Here is a 16,809-nt window from a genome sequence, read left to right on the forward strand (position 1 = left end):
CTGATTGAACAGCCACCCCCGCCCCTTTCTGTAAACTGCATTGGGAGTTTGCAGAGGATAAGTGTGAAATCCTAATAAAAGGTGAGGTTTCTGAGGTGGCAGCAAGTCTACCACTGGAACAGATGATCCAAAGGCGAAGACCAGAGACACCTGCAGCCCCTTCCAGTAACCGCAAAGACAACTGCTGTCCTGAAAGTTTTCCATACTGGCAGGGGAGCTCCAAAGACTACTCCATCCCTTTGGCTGGTGGTACTAACCAGCCATCAGTCTACCTGCAGAACGAGCCATCCCCCAGACGAGCTGTTACCTTCTTGGGCTGCAAACCGCCAATACCAAAGACCTCAAACCCAATTGCAGTACATCTTCCCACTAACAAATCCTCCCAGAACTTTGTAGTAACCAGATATGCCTTGCAAACACATTCACAACACAGACAGAGTCCTCTGCCTTTTGCAGGACCATGGTCCACCTAACCAGACTGGCACACAAGCCGGCTATCACAGAGCATTCTTCCCCGTCTGCATGTATCCCTCATCTACTCCTCACTTTTCCATCCCATACCACTAATTTTCTTCATTCCAACAGACACAGGTCTGTATATACTTGCCAGGGGTACAGTACACTACTTCACTTCGGAAGCCGGCATCGGGAGAAGGCCCAAGGGAAAAGGCCCTGTTCCTCCCCAGTGAGCCCCACTCAGCTGCATCTGCTCGCCTAGAAGGGTGAGAGGGCTGGAGCCCTCCCCTACCCCACACGAACTCACCAGAAGCATCCAGCCGCATATACCACTCGTGCTGCCGACCTACATGAAGCAGCATCTATGGAATCCACAGCATTGGTGAGGTGATTTCTTTGCTAACCAGCCTCATTTCACCTTTATTGGGCCTGCCCTCCGAGCCCTGTTGCCAACCAGAGCCCCCACCTGTGTACCTGCACACATCCTCTGCGACGATCCGCCATTTTGTCTGAATCTTGTGGCCTGACCTCAAAATGGCGGGCGCAACGCGGCCCGAAAACGAGGCTGCCTTTGGTTGCTAAGCAACCTGACTTCTCTTCAGCCAATCCCCTACACCGGTAGGCGGAAGCCGGCATCGGGAGAAGGCCCAAGGGAAAAGGCCCTGTTCCTCCCCTGAGAGCCCCGGGACGCTACGGACCTGCGGCCACATATGTCCGACCAGCTTCCACTAGCCACTACTATTTGCTCGGACACTGACTACTTCCACCGTTAATGCTCTGCACTGCTACGCCAGACCGTTACGCACCGGGGTCAGAGCAGGAGCTCCCCCACAGCAACCCGCACTGCAGGAGCAACTCAGAGACTCCTTTGACCTATAAGGTAAGCCTGCGGGCTTTATCTACCCCTTGCACTACCCCCAGACATGCATGCTATTTTCATATGTGCCGCCCAAAATGCCATAGTCATACTATTAGCTACGCACTCAATGCATATGTACCTTTGCTAGCCATTCCTTGTTCTGCCCAGTCTATGCCACTAAAAAAAAAATGTATGCCTACCCCATCTCAAACAAATCAGCCCTCATTCCATAGTGTGCCCATACAAATTCGAATCTAGCCATTTTGATGTGATACCCTGCCATTCGATTCTAGCCTACCCTTAGCGGCCTTGATCTACTGTATCAACTGCCTGCCCCTAGCGGCCTTGATCTACTGCGTTAACTGCCCACCCCGACTAACAGTGTTATTGCCCACCTACCTGTACATCTCTTGTCTACAAATGCAGCCCCTTGGCACACACCCCAAAGCGCCTACACACCTCCCTTCCTCTTTATCCATCTTCTTCACATCCCTATCCCTTCTGACCATCTGCAGCATGCCGCTTGCGCACCCAGACCTGCATGCCCACCCATGCCTTACCCCACCATCTGACCTCATACACACCACAGCGTCGTCTGCACTCCATTCCACACTCAACTACCACACCAATCCGATCGGACATCACCCACTCCACCTCAGGCTCTGTAGACTTAGAACACGCACCAAACACCTCCTAACTCTCCGCAGCACTCCGCACTCCACACTCCTTAGGAACAACAGACTCAGCTCTCGCACCCATCCATCAGCCGCCCAGACTTACCTCTCTGACCACACTCACTACCCTAGCACCCATCACGCTGCATCTATCACGCCCCAGCCTCACACACCCAAATACGCATCGCCCACCCCCAACGCCAACACACACACACACACTCCACGACCTGACTTAAGATGCGCTCTCATCAATGCGCGCTCTGTCCATGCCCATGAAATCAATGACCTTATCACCACCCACAATCTTGACCTACTTGCCATATCCGAAACCTGGCTCCATGAAGCTTCCAGTCCATCCATCCACCTCGCTCTCCCTCAAAACTATACCATTCTCAGACAGGACCGTAAAAACTCCAAAGGTGGTGGCGGCGTCGCCCTCATCTTTAAAGACACCCTCTCCATAAGAATGTGTGATCAACAATGGGACAACAACGCTGATCTCCTCACTGCTAAACTAGCCCTCTCACCTAACTGCACCATAAACTTCATCACCTACAGACCACCAGGATCACCCTTTGACTACCAAAAGCAACTCCTCCAAAACTTAGGCAACAACCTCAAAAGCACCACCAAAAGCATCCTTCTAGGGGACATTAACCTTGGTTTAGCTGACCCAAAGGACAAAGCAGCCGCAAATTTAGCCAAAGAACTATCAAACATGGGGTTCGAACACAAAATTACTGCCCCCACACATAACAAAGGCAGATCCATCGACTGGCTAGCTGATCACAACTGCTCATCTGCAATTACCTCCATCTCGGCCCTCCCATGGACGGACCATCACCTCATTCAATTCTCCATTCCTACCACGCCCACTCATAAAACCTTAACTCATGCCCCACCCGCTAAAGTAAGAAGCTCAAAAAAACTCACTGCTTCCAACCTCGCCCCTCTCCTCGATATCCCTGAACTCAAGCCTCCGTTCATCCATGACCCTACCTCTCTAGCCAACATCTATTCCAGCACACTCACTCAAGCCATCGATCTCATTGCCCCTCTGGAAGAAAAAAAAGGGAAAAAATCAATGCACTGCAACTCTTGGTTCACTGAAGAACTATCTGACCTTCGCACCAAGAAACGCAAAGCCCTATCCAGATGGCAAGCAGCGCCCAATCAATCCACGCTTAAAGATTTTAAAGAGATCTCCTTGACCTACAAAAAAGCCATATTCCACGCTAAATCCGAATCCTACAATCAGAGAATTACTAATGCCAGCTCCAAATCAAGAGAAATATTCTCCATATTCAAAGAACTCACCACACCTGCCTCCGGCCCAGATGAAATCATCAAGGATGAAGCCTGGTGCACAGGCATCCAGGCTGCCCTCCTCAACAAAGTTAAAACTCTCCAAGACAAAATAGCCTCACAAAGCAAAGCTCTCAACACCCCCACCTGCTCGCCCACACCTTCCACCAACAACTCTCTCTCACAAACACCCCTTTTTGCTTTTAGAGAAGTCTCAGAGACGGAAGTCAAGGACCTCCTCAAAAAAATCAAACCTTCCACCTGCAAAGGGGATATCTGCCCACCCTCATTAATCAAAGAGTGCTCAGAATCCCTCACCCCCATCATTACAGCTTTCATCAATGCCTCCTTCGCATCTGGAACTGTACCACAATGCCTAAAAGAAGCCTGGGTCCGCCCGCTCCTGAAAAAACCCTCTCTCGATCCTTCCTCCCCTAACAACTATCGCCCCATCACCACCGTCCCCTTTCTCCTCAAAATCCTAGATAAAGCCGCACACAATCAAATCCAACACTACCTGGAAACCAACACCATCCTAGGCAAAAGACAATCAGGCTTCCGCAAAGGCCATGGGACTGAAACTGCCCTTCTAGATTTAAAAAATCAAATTACCAAAATAATGGACACAGGCAAACCTGCTCTCCTCCTTCTGCTCGACATCTCTGCAGCATTCGACCTGGTCGACCACAGCATTCTCACATCTCACCTTTTCAATGCTGCACACTTCTCTCACAAGGCCACCACTTGGATCACATCCTTCCTTGAAGGTAGGGCCATGAAAGTGTACTCTGACCAGGACAGCGCCCCCCCCCCCACCACTATAAATTGTGGAGTCCCACAAGGGTCCTGCACTGCACCGACCCGTTACAACCTATTCACCAAACCCCTCTTTGACTTACTGGACTCCCTCAACATAGTGTACACTAACTACGCAGATGACACGCAAGTTCTCCTCCCCCTCTCCGGAGACTACGACCTAGACTCAGAAGCCCTCCTCAAAATCTACTCGACTATCCAAACCTGGATGGCTATCAATGGTCTCTGCCTAAACGGAGACAAAACCGAAATCATCATCCTAGCCCCAACAAAATACTAACCAAACTCAGCCCCAACTATTCTCACATGATCATCGACAGTATTAGCATACCTGTCTCCTCTGCCGTCAAGACCTTAGGAGTCTACATTGACGCCACACTCTCAATGACTAGACAAACCAGCGCCATCGCCTCAGCTTCTGCTCTGACCACCAAACTCATTTACGCCATAAAACCCTACCTCACCACGCCTAACTGCCTCTCCATAGCCAGAGCTACTATAGGAGCCAGATTGGACTACTGCAACGCCCTCCTGGCAGGCACATTGTCAAAAAACCTAACCAGGCTCCAAATAGTGCAAAACAATGCCCTCCGCGCTGCACTACACTTCCCCAAAACTGACTATATTTCACAGGCCAGAAGACTTGTCCACTGGCTCCCAGTCAAGGAAAGAATCAACTTTAAAATCCTCACTCTCACACACAAGTGCATCAATCACACAGCACCCCCCTACCTATCTGAAACTATAACCAAGAACTCTTCCATCCGTCCCAGAAGAAGCCATCACGCCAACCAGCTCCGAGTACCCACTGTAAAAAGAGCCAGAGCCGGCGGCATTGGCTTCCCACACATAGCTCCTAAGCTCTGGAATGCCCTCCCTAACTCACTTAGAGCAGAACCTTCTCTGTATTCCTTTCGCAAATCTCTCAAAACCACTCTATTCAACTAACTCCATCCTTCCCTCACACACACCAGCTCGCATACGTCTGTTACGAAATGTGTCTGATACGAAATGTGCCTTGTAATGAAAACTGCTTTGTAACCATCTTCCTTCCACGGTAACCATATTATGTATGTCCTCATGTAACAGCGCCACGATGCCCCCGGGCTGATGTGCGCTTTAAATAAATAAATAAATAAATGAAAAAGTCTAGGTTCTCTGATACTACAGTGGTTATATGGCACAGAATAAAAGCAGTTTAACAAAGAATGACAAACAGCACCTAGCAGTAATTGTCGGTTGATTGTATCCTAGATTCACATGCTTTGCATAGTCAGACATCTCGTGGTTGGTACAGAGTATTACATTATTTGTTTTTGCAGCTGAAAATAGTACGTTGACAGGGCATTCTTGTAATGCTATCCCTACTGTTATATGTATAGTACCCATGATTCATTATGAGTTGTCCTCAGATTGTTATTTTTCCGTCATGGGATAGGTCGCCATACATGGACTGTGTGTTGAAATTAACCTTGCGCTCAATCTAGTGTGAACATTCACAGAGCTTGTAATTGTGACGAGTATATAATCCCCTTAACCATGCCTCACCTCCACAAAAGGCGTGGGATGCTCAGCAGCACTCCCACTTAAGAGTCTGGTGACGCTTGGAAGAAATCCCTGGCACTCAAGGGAGACATACATAAAGATCCTGACCACAGGGCTTAATGTCAAATCACCCTACTATACACCCCTAAGCTAAAACAAGACGATTTAATACCGATGACCAACCACTAGATGGCAGCCTATGGACAGCATGCAACAAACAGATTTTAGGCACAAAAAAGAAAAAGTGTTCCTCTTTTCACACTTTCCAAACACTTGGTCTTGACAGAACGACTATAGTACCATTCAGCAAGACAAGAGATGCCCTACAACCCCAGCCCTGCCTATATTAAAGGGCTACTTCAACATTGCAGTAGGATCCAGGTAAAGGACCTGACAATTGGTGACTTGCAATTAAATTAATACATCAAAATGGCCATAAGCAAAGAGCGTAAAACCAGGACATCAAGACATAAGGATAGGGTCCATGATCGGTCCAGGGGCAGAGTGAGATAAACCAACATATGGCAAGTGTTGCCTGACTACACTCTTCTGCTGGGGGATCATACAGATTGAGGAGGTGTCAGGAGAGTCAGAAAAAAAAGATTTCAGTGCTAAATCAAGAAGCACCTTCTTGCCATCAGGCTGGGTATATTGCCAAGACAGCTCAGCCAGCCGTGGAGGGGCTGAAAGGCTTGCTGATGGTCAAGCTGGTTTCATGACAAACTGGCACCAGGGGAGCTGGGAGAGGGGGGGGGCAGGCAGGGTAGAACTAATCTGCAGCCATTAATAGGGCTAGAGCTTATTTGATGACAGACGAGGGCAATAGGGGGTAGGGATTAGTCACTACCCTTCTGAAATGGTCCCATTCGACAGTCCTGAATTTGAGAATTAAACTACAGGAGCTCCCCAGCTGAGCCCTTCTGTGTAAACTGAAAGGGGTAAACACATTGCAATCAGACATTCTACAGCTTTTTTGATCCAGTCTCAATAAAAACCCATTTAAAGCATTAACAATTGCAACCATTAACAAGTAAACAGTTCTTAGCTTAAACAATTCAAACCTACAGGGAAGAATGGATAGCATTCAGTAGGTCAGAATATTGGAATTTTTTGTTTTGTTTTTGGTTTATTATAAACCTTTACAAAAAAAGTGAAACATTTTACAACACATCCATCATAAAACCAAAACTTAACTGATATCCTTGTAAAACCATATTTAACACTCATGAATACAATTTCATAAAAACCATTACTGTTTCAAGTGCAAATACATAACTAAATTTCCTTTTATAAAATTAAAAAAAAAAAGAAAAAAAAAAGTGACCCCTATCCCTAAATACACATTACAACACCACAACATCGCAATGGACAAAACATACTTAAATTTCATGTGAATCATCCATATCATAGAATACAGTGCCCATGCACCTGAGGAACTAATTTAGCTTAGCTCACAGTTTTCAAGAAGGTGACCACTCGTATGGTCAGAGTTGGAGTGTATCCATGCCTCATTTTAAACCAAATGTACTCGAGATCTACACATGCACTCTGATTTAGCAACATCAGGCAGATTAGCACAATACGTTATAAAGTCACTTCCACACCCACCTGATTGCAAAATCTACACCATTTCATGTTAACAGATTTGTTTCTAACATTAAGAATTTGATTGGTGTGCATAATATTTAAATCTCATGAATGCATTTCTAATAGACCTTGATTGATATTTCAGCAAATAGTTTTCCATATTAGAAAAACATTTCCAGAATGAATACGTCCGATTATAAAGCTTTCAATCAGCAACTTTACTCATGGTCGTTGACCAATCATTCCCTCGTATAATTTGTTTACACTTATTGGGTTTAACAGGGTGCTCCTTGCAATACCCAACTCTTCCAACGTATTCACAACCTCCTTGTTTAGTTTGATAATAAATCGACGGGCTAAATCTCATCCTGCATGCATGTACAAATTAGTATCACCAGACGTACACTTTCTCCATAGAAGGAGTGTCTTTCCAGGTATCAATGAGCAGACCAAGTTCATACCGTATTATCTCAATTGGTATACATTTAGGCAAAAAAAAAAAACCAGAACGCCCATCTATAGGATATCTTCCAAAACCTTCAGATATTCCATAAAGTCGGTTGCAAACAGTTCTAATCCATAAATTAATCTCGGTACCACTTTCTTCATGTAAAACTCCTCCAAATGTTCTTTCCAACAGTCTCATCTGCCGTAATGCCACTTCCGCTTTTACCTTCATTTGATTTTTAATTAATGGAGCAGAGTCAGCAGCTGAAAAACAGTACCCCAAATACTTGAACTTTTTTGCGACTGGATAGGTTTCCCTTCGCAGAACCAGGTATAGGAATCCTGCCTCTTATTCGGTTTCCCCATACAAATGATAATTGTTTTTGTAGCATTTATTTTTGGTTTATAAATTGCTCCAACTCTTTTATAAGTCGTTGCAGACCCACCTTTGTATGATCGAGCAAAAGCAAAATCGCCCGTATACGCAAGCCACGATATAAAAACATCATTCAGTTTAGGAGAAACCAGGCCCTTATTGGCAAACGCTGCTTCTGCTCCACTAACATAAATTGAAGATATTAGGTGCCAACATACAGCCTTGACGGACACCATTCTTGGTTTCCATCTGCGAAGACAACCCACCCTCAGAATCCAATCTTATTACCAACTTAGTGTCTATATACAACTCAATCACAATTTCCAAAAGATGTTTGCGCATTCCCAGAGTTTTTAGTTTGTTCCATAAGGTCAGCTCATCAACTAAGTCGAAGGCCATGCTAAGGTCCATCCATGCACGGCACTTTTTTAAAAATCCTATTTGTAGTTCAAAATTTGGTTATTAGAAATCCAATTATGTATATCTACTAGCACCGAGGCAAAAATCTTGGATTCTGAGTCTGCAATGGCAATAGGCCTGTAACTTGTGGGGGACATACAAGAACCCTTTTTGAAAATTGGGAGGACAAATGAAACCCTCCATGACTGAGGAATGATTTTAGTTAAGAGCACATCTTTGAATTTAATACAAATCTTTGAATTTGAAAAAAATAAAATTCTTACCCAATACAGAGGGTTAGATTTCAAAACTTTGTTGGTCAGATTATTTAATCCTGGCGCACCAGAGTTCTTAGATTTGATTATCAAACCTTTTACCAATTCAACAGAGCATTTAATGGGCCAGGATGAATCGGTCACAAGACTGCACATAAATCTGCTTTACTGCACCATATATACTCAAGAAGTGGCCTGCCCATACCTCTTCGGGAATTGGATTAACCACTAAATTTACCTGGGTGCAGTCTACATAATTTATCAACTGCCAAAAACTTTACGAAGATACGCCACCCAGAGCCCTCAACATTCCCTTCCCCCCACCCCCCATCTAATTGTGTGGTAATACTACAATGGCTAATCAACCAATTCTTGTATGATTGTTTACGTTTTATTAAACCGATAGATTTGGAATCAAGGCCACATGGTTTACGAATTCTCTGCACCTCCTTTTGTAAACAAGCTTTTAGCTCATGAACCTCGTGGTCCGCACAATGTTTATGAGTTGACCTTAAAAGACCCCTGGTTAATAGCTGATCTTCCAACCTCTGAATTCGATTCCCAATATTCAACTCAAAGTTTTTCGCAGAGAACATAAGCATACGCTGGTTTAACAGGGTTTCCTCATTCCCGTATCATAGTTGCCGCAAACTTCTCCTTCTGAGTTTTATCATACAATGATCACTCTAAAACCTCTTTCCTCAAATTTTACAAGGCAATTGCTCAATTTTGCTGAAAGGAAAATAGTCAATTATGGAAGAGCAACCCCTTGCCTTCCAGGTGAAATGATCATTGTGAATCAATTCAAGCCCCCATAAATCACCAAAGATTAACCCAAGTGCACTCCGTAGCTTCGCATTACCACCCATAGAGGAGGAATTGGCCCTATTGAGCTACAGATCGTCACCAACCGACATGTCCACTAAGCAGTCAGCGTTTAAGTCACTTGCAACTATAATCTGACCCCCTTTGTTTTCTGGGCCCTAAACCAGTTAACTAATTTTCCAACTGCAGGCCAGACAGCACATTTGCATTCCAATAAACGTTTACTATCAACAGAGGGTATGAATCCACCCCGTACCCCCCTTGAAGGCGTTTACTAAGAAAGCCTGCCCGTTATTCCAGCCCCCAGTTTTCACAATGGACTGGTGTCTTTTGGCCGTAATCAAGCCCCCCCCCCCTTAGGTCAACCCCTCAAACCCATCATTGCACAAATTTCATCCACTGCAAATCCCTCCCAACCCAACTTTGTAGTTGCCCAAGTTTCCTGCAGAAGAATTAAATAAAAAGTTAGCAGCTCATTCATAGGTTTCTCGTTTTTGAGAAGATAACAGCCTCTGGAGTTCCAACTAAGCAATTTCAAATTGTGACTCCTTGCTGGAGTTGTTTTCCAAGCTGTTTTAAATTGCTAATCGAGTCTATAAGGGATAGGGCCAGCCATCTCCAATCCTGCTCATCGGACCCATCTTCAATTCTCAAACTTGCCTGGTCCTCCTTTTTTTCATATACAAATCCATTGGATCTATACTGCCCCCGACCCCCATCAACAGCCTCCAACCGAACTGTCCGTACTTTAAAAGGAAAGAGGTCAAAGCCCCTTCCTTGTAATGTTTCCGCCTCTTTCAAAAGCAATGATCTAACCAGAGGGGAGGGGATCACCAACCTGACAAAATCAAGTCTATACTTACGAACAAAATCCACCAATTGGAGATCGGCTGAAGGTATTAAACTCAGCTCTGGTATCGATGCAAACAGGGAGAGAATGTAGGGTCTATTCAGTGGTTGATTCCCACCTTCCCCAAACAAAGAACACGGGATCAACCCTGGTTGGTCCGGATAGACTGCCAGTCTCAACTCATGCTCATAACTTTCTTCTCCTCTTTCCCTTGACCCCCCCCCCACCTTTCTCATTATTAAAGGAGTAGGAGTTAGGTGAGGTGGTGAGCCAAACCCTCTTTCATCATTTGTATTGTTTCTTAACCCCTCAAGCCCCCCTTTCTCTTTCAGTAGTTGGTTTTCAGTCAATGTCCTGAACCGCCTTCAACAGCTCTTCCACTTTGTTTTGGGGGTCACCGGGAACAGAATTTGCTTTCTCCATACATTAGTCGATGCCATCACAGACCCCTTCACCACCCTGCCGTTGTTCGATTCTATTACACTGACATTAGTAACAGGCAAGGTGTTGCATAAGCCCATGTCCTTATGAGATAGGCCCTTATTAACAGTCTGTACCATTGGTCTTTTACCTTGACTTGGTAAAGGTCTAGCTTCCCAAAGCATATTGTTGATTTCTCCCACATCAGTATCTCTATCCCTGCTTGCAACCAAAACAGGGTTACTCGGTCCTGTGTCCAAAAACACCTTGTCTGAATTATTTGCGGTATTTTTCAAAATATCAAAAATGTTATTTAAGCCGTATTCCAGACTATTTGATTGCTTATAAAAAGGGATCTTTTTTCTTTTTCATAATGTTATATATCCCATCCTCCCCTTCTTGGTATTTCCTCTGAGTGGATTGTTCAACAGAGTGTTTGTCTTCGGGAGTATTTGTTAAATCCACTTTCTCATTTGAGGGCACTATCTGAACAGCGCCAGGCGTTTTCGTATCCACCCGTTCATTTTCAATCTGATGTTTAAAATCAAGGTCTCTCAAAAATGTTCTAGATGTTTTATTTTTTAGCTAATTTTTTATTTTATTGTTTTTCTTGGCCTGTTTTTTTCTGCTTTATTATTGATTTTACTAGGGGGATCATTTGGAACAGGAGCATCCCCCTCCTTTCATTTGAGCACTTGGAGTAGAGATTCCCACAATCTTCTCTACCACCGCAAGGCATTTTGGCACATGAGTCCATGCATTGGATTCAGTTTCTATAGGTTGACCTGGTTGCTGGATTATATGTCTCAGGTCCCCTCCCTTCAGCCAAAGGCCCATCTTTTATCTGTCCATAGACCCAAGAAGGTCTCCTTTATTGTAGGAAAAAGTAAATCAGACAATCGAGCGGGTAACTCATCCGCATTCTTAGCAATCCTGGACAGAACCTCGGTTTGTTTCCTAAGCTCTGCCAGAAGAACAAGTTACTTCTTACCTTGTAACTTTCTTTCAACGGGATGTTCCTCCGACGTATTCCTCATCTTAGATATCTCCTTCCAGCTCTGCTGGCCTCGGAAAATGTTTTCTCTAGAGGGCGCTGCGCGTCGACGTCCTCCAAGTCGATGTCCCTCGACAGCCGCCGTATCGACGCCGACGTCATCCTGGCTATAAAGGCCGCGCGCAGCGCCCGTTGCTCAGTTCCGTTTTGTAGCCCACAATAATGCTTTCTGGACTAAACTAATCACACTGAAGGAGCGTAAGCTGCAACAACAAGGGAAGTAGAACTGCGGGGATGGATGGGAGGGTCGATGAGGAATACGTCGGAGGAACATCCCGTCGAAAGAACTTTACAAGGTAAGAAGTAACTTGTTCTTCGAAGGGATTGTGTCCTCCGACTATTCCTCATCTTAGATAGGCTCCCATAGCAGTATTCTATTATTGGAGGAGGGAGTACTGACTTCATGCTGTCTTCTATTGATGAATAGAATGCAGTAAAGCCCTTCCAAACCTAGTCTCTTGACTGGAGGAGGAATCCAAGTTGTAAAATCGTGTAAAGGTATGGACAGACGACCATGTAGCGGCCGCACAGATGTCTTTAACCGGCACACCTCTTTTGAGGGCCGATGAAGCTGCAATACCTCTGGTCGAATGAGCCCTAAGGTTTTGAGGGGGCTCTTTTCCTGCCAGTTTATAACATTCCAGAATGGCTAGAATGATCCATCTGGAAATAGTCTGCTTAGTTATTGGTAACCCCAGCTTGTGACCTGTGTAACCTACAAACAGCTGGTCTGCCGGTCTTATCCTGGCAAGTCTACTGATGTAAAAACTTAAAGCCCTTCTAGGGTCTAGCCTGTGTAACCTCTCTTCCTCTTTCCCCGGGTGAGGAGGAGGATAGAAAGATGGTAGGGTAATCTTCTGAGAGATATGGAATTCAGAAACCACCTTTGGGAGGAAATTAGGCTTCACTTTCAGGACAACTTTGTCTTTGTGAAAGATAGTGTGAGGGGGTTTACAAGAAAGAGCTTGTAATTCGCTCACCCTTCTAGCAGATGTAATTGCTATTAATAAAACAGTTTTAAGGGTAAGGAATCTTAACGAACAAGAATGGAGTGGTTCGAAAGGTGTGCCCATCAGGAAAGTTAGGACTAAGTTTAAATCCCATAGGGGAACTTGGAATGGTCTTGGGGGATAAACATTGGTTAACCCCTTTAGAAATTGTATTACCAAGGGTAACTTGAAATAGGATGGTTCTTCCGCAGTGCGCTTAAAGATGGATAGCGCTGCGAGATAGCCCTCAATGGTGCCAACTTGAAGGCCTGAATTTGCCAAATATAGTAGGAAGGACAAAACCATTGGTGTAGCACATGAAAAAGGGTTGATATTCTGTTCTCTACACCAGCTGCAAAATCTGTTCCAACGGCAGCGGTATAAAGACTTTGTTGCTGGCCTCCTTGCCGAAAGCAACACCTCCATAACATCATCAGGGAGGTCCCAATCCTTGTACCTCTGCCTTTCAGAAGCCAATCGTGAAGGTTGAGGGTTTTGATGTCTGGATGGAGAACCTGACCTCCCTTCTGTGAGAGTAGGTTCTCTCTGAGTGGAAGTCGAATTGGAGGGCAGATGGACAAGTCTAGAAGGTCCGGGTACCACGTTCTCCTGGCCCAATCCGGGGCAATTAGGATCATGGTTCTCTGGAATCTTCTCAACCTCCTGATCATTTGAGGAATAACAGGGACCGGTGGGAACGCGTACAGAAGAGGAAACTCCCAGTGCACTATGAACGCGTCTCCCAGAGCTCCTCTCGGGGGAAATTCCCTTGAGCAGAACAGATCGCACTTCCTGTTGAGGCTGGTGGCGAACAGATCTACCTGAGGGGTTCCCCAAAGGGCGAAGATCTCTTGAAGGACTTCCTGAGCTAGCTCCCACTCGTGGGAGACTGCTCTGCCTGCTCAAAGCGTCCGCTGTCAAGTTCTTCTCTCCGGCTAGGTGAACTGCCGACAGAGAGATTCCTTCTTGGATTGCCCAAAACCAGAGCTGCATCGCCTCTCTGCACAGGGGTAGTGATCCTACGCCTCCTCTTTTGTTGAGGTAATGCATGGCATCCGTGTTGTCCGTCATTATCAGGACGTTTTTCCCTTGTACAGCTGGCAGGAACGCCTTCAGCGCAAGTCTGATGGCTCTCAGCTCTAACAGGTTGATATGTAGTCTGGACTCCGATGGAGACCAACGACCGCTGATGGTCAAGTCGTTGGCATGGGCTCCCCACCCCGTGAGTGAGGCATCCGTGACTACTGTTATCTCCGGCCAGGGTTGCCAAAACTGTTCTCCTTTCAGAATGTTCTCCTGACAGGCCCACCACTGAAGGCCTCGAGCCACCCTGTCGGGAACCTGAACAAGATCTGTCATTCTCCCTGAGAATTGTGACCACTGAGTCCTCCGTGCCCACTGGAGGGATCTCATTCTCAGGCGAGCCTCTGGCACTAGGAAAATGCAACCTCTACCATGAGGCCTAGCAACCTCAAAAAGTCGAAGGCTGGGAGACGTTGGGCATGTTGGAACTTGGTAACCATCTGTAGAATATCTTGAGCCCTCACCTCTGGTGGCGAGGCTTTTCCCAGCGAAGTGTCCAGGATCGCTCCGATGAACTGGAGTCTCTGCGATGGTATCATTTGTGACTTCTTTAAATTGAGGGAGAATCCTAGTCTGTGAAGGGAGTGGCACAGGTGATTTAGCTGGATCTGAGCTTGTTCTGAAGAAACAGCCCTGATCAACCAATCGTCCAGGGAGGGGTAGACGTGAATCCCTTCCCTCCTTAGACTTGCCGCCACTACCGACATTAACTTGATGAAGACCCTCGGGCGGAGGTCAGCCCAAATGGCAGCACTCGAAATTGATAGTGAGAGTTGCCAATTGCGAACCTATTTCCTGTGTTTGAGATGGATAGGCACATGGAAATAAGCGTCCTGAAGGTCCAGAGATACCAACCAGTCCTGGAACTGAAGGGCCTGGAGGATCTGAGAAAGAGTGACCATCTTGAATTTGTCTTTTCTGAGGAATTTGTTCAATTCTCGCAAGTCCAAGACGGGTCTCAGTCCTCAGTCTTTCTTTGGAATGATAAAGTAAGGGGAGTACTAGCCCTTGTTCCTCTCCGCTACAGGTACTGGTTCTATGGCACCTTTCTCTAGCAGGTCCAAAATTTCCTGCAAGAGGAGCGGATCTGGAGCTTTCTGAGAGCTGATCCCCGGTGGATGACTGAGGTATACGTAGGAAAGGTAGGCAGTAACCTTGGGCAACTGTCTCCAATGCCCAAGCATCTGACGTGATAGCCTGCCATACCGCCAGATGTTGAGTCAACCTGCCTCCTACAGGTGTCTTGTGAGGGAAGTCCTCAGTGGTTTTGGGGCGGCTGATGCAGATGCCGATGGTAAAGAGGCACCTGCTGTTGCTGCGGCTTTTGAATATCTACCCCGTCCACCTCGGGTCGTCCTTCTTGGTCCCCTTTGAGCCGGTCGTCCTCTACCTCTTCCGAATGCGGAGTAGAAGCGAAAGGACTTGCCCCTCGCAGAGGTTCCTGTGGGATGAAAAGGTGTCTGACGGATTGCAGCGCCTAGGGATTTTGCTGCTGCTTTTGAAGTTTGCAGTTTCTCTAAACTGTCATCCGCCTTTTTCCCCGAACAAAGAAGAGCCATCGAATGGCATGTTCAAGAGCCTGGCTTGCACATCTGGGGCAAAACCAGACTTTCTCAACCAAGCGAATCTCCTGGTTGTTGTACTTGCCGCCATTGCTCTGCTGATACTGTCAGCCGAATCAATGCCCGTCTGGAGGGATTCGCACATAGCGTCTTTACCGTCCTGTATAATATTCAGGAACGCATCCCTTTATTCTCCCTCCGGGATGCAGTCAGCCGCTGTAGAAGCACACTCCCAAAGTGTATGGCTGAATCTAGCAAGGGTGCAAGTAGCATTAACAGATTTTAACGCCATGCTACAGGCCGAAAAAGACTTTCTTTGCCATAGCATCATATTTTTTATCGTCCCTGTCCTGTGGGACGGTAGGATAAGCCGTCTTGACATTGGTAGAGGATGCTGCCTGTACCACCAGACTTTCTGGGGATGGGTGTTTAGACAAAAACTGCGGGTCTGTAGAGGATACCCTGTACTTTGTAGACAGTTTTTTATTTACTGCCGGTACGACATCTGGGGTTTCCCAGTTCGTCATAATCTTCCTCTGAAGAGCTTTATGAAAAGGCACCACAGGATCCTCCTGTGGGCCTTTGTCAAGAATATCCGTGAGGTCATCTTGTTGGAAAGATTGTGAAGGTGCAGACCACCCCATAAACTCTGATCCTGGCCATTAAGGCTCTATAGGGGGTTTCAGCATGTTCCCCCGGGTCTGGCCTAGCAAACTCCACCTCAGGGGAGGTGTCTAACCCACTTGCCTCATGTAAGGAATCATGAAGATCCTTTAACCTGCGTTCTTCAGAGGAAAATTCCTCTCTAATTGGGGTTACAGGTCCCTGCAACTCAAATGTGTCTTCCTGTTCAGACAATTCACCCTCTTCCATAATTGAGGACATAGTTCTCAATTGTTCTGAACTCATAAAGGGTGTAAACCCCATTTCCAAGGCAGAGGGTGCTGAACTTGTCATAATCGGCCTCGAAAACGTCGATGCCGACGGCTTCAAGCGTGGCGTCGAAAACAAAGGCGGAGGCCTCGAAGACCTCGACAGAATTGGGATTCTGCTCGACAATCTCGAAGCCATCGACGTCGAGGACCTGGGGATAGTCACTGGGTGTGTCGTAACCGTGACTTTCCTTGGCGTCGACACCAGTGTCGAAGCTGGCGTCGAGTCGACAGACTCGTGTGTCGAAGGTCCCTTCGACAACGGCGTCGAAGACAGCGACGGAACCTTTGTCGACGGAACCTTCGAGGAAGGTTTGGAGGTCATAGTCCTACTCGAGGGTTCGTGACGCGCTCG

The sequence above is a fragment of the Ambystoma mexicanum genome, chromosome 1p, assembly GCF_040938575.1.
Source record: "Ambystoma mexicanum isolate Mex_15411 chromosome 1p, UKY_AmexF1_1, whole genome shotgun sequence".
Classification (NCBI taxonomy): domain Eukaryota; kingdom Metazoa; phylum Chordata; class Amphibia; order Caudata; family Ambystomatidae; genus Ambystoma; species Ambystoma mexicanum.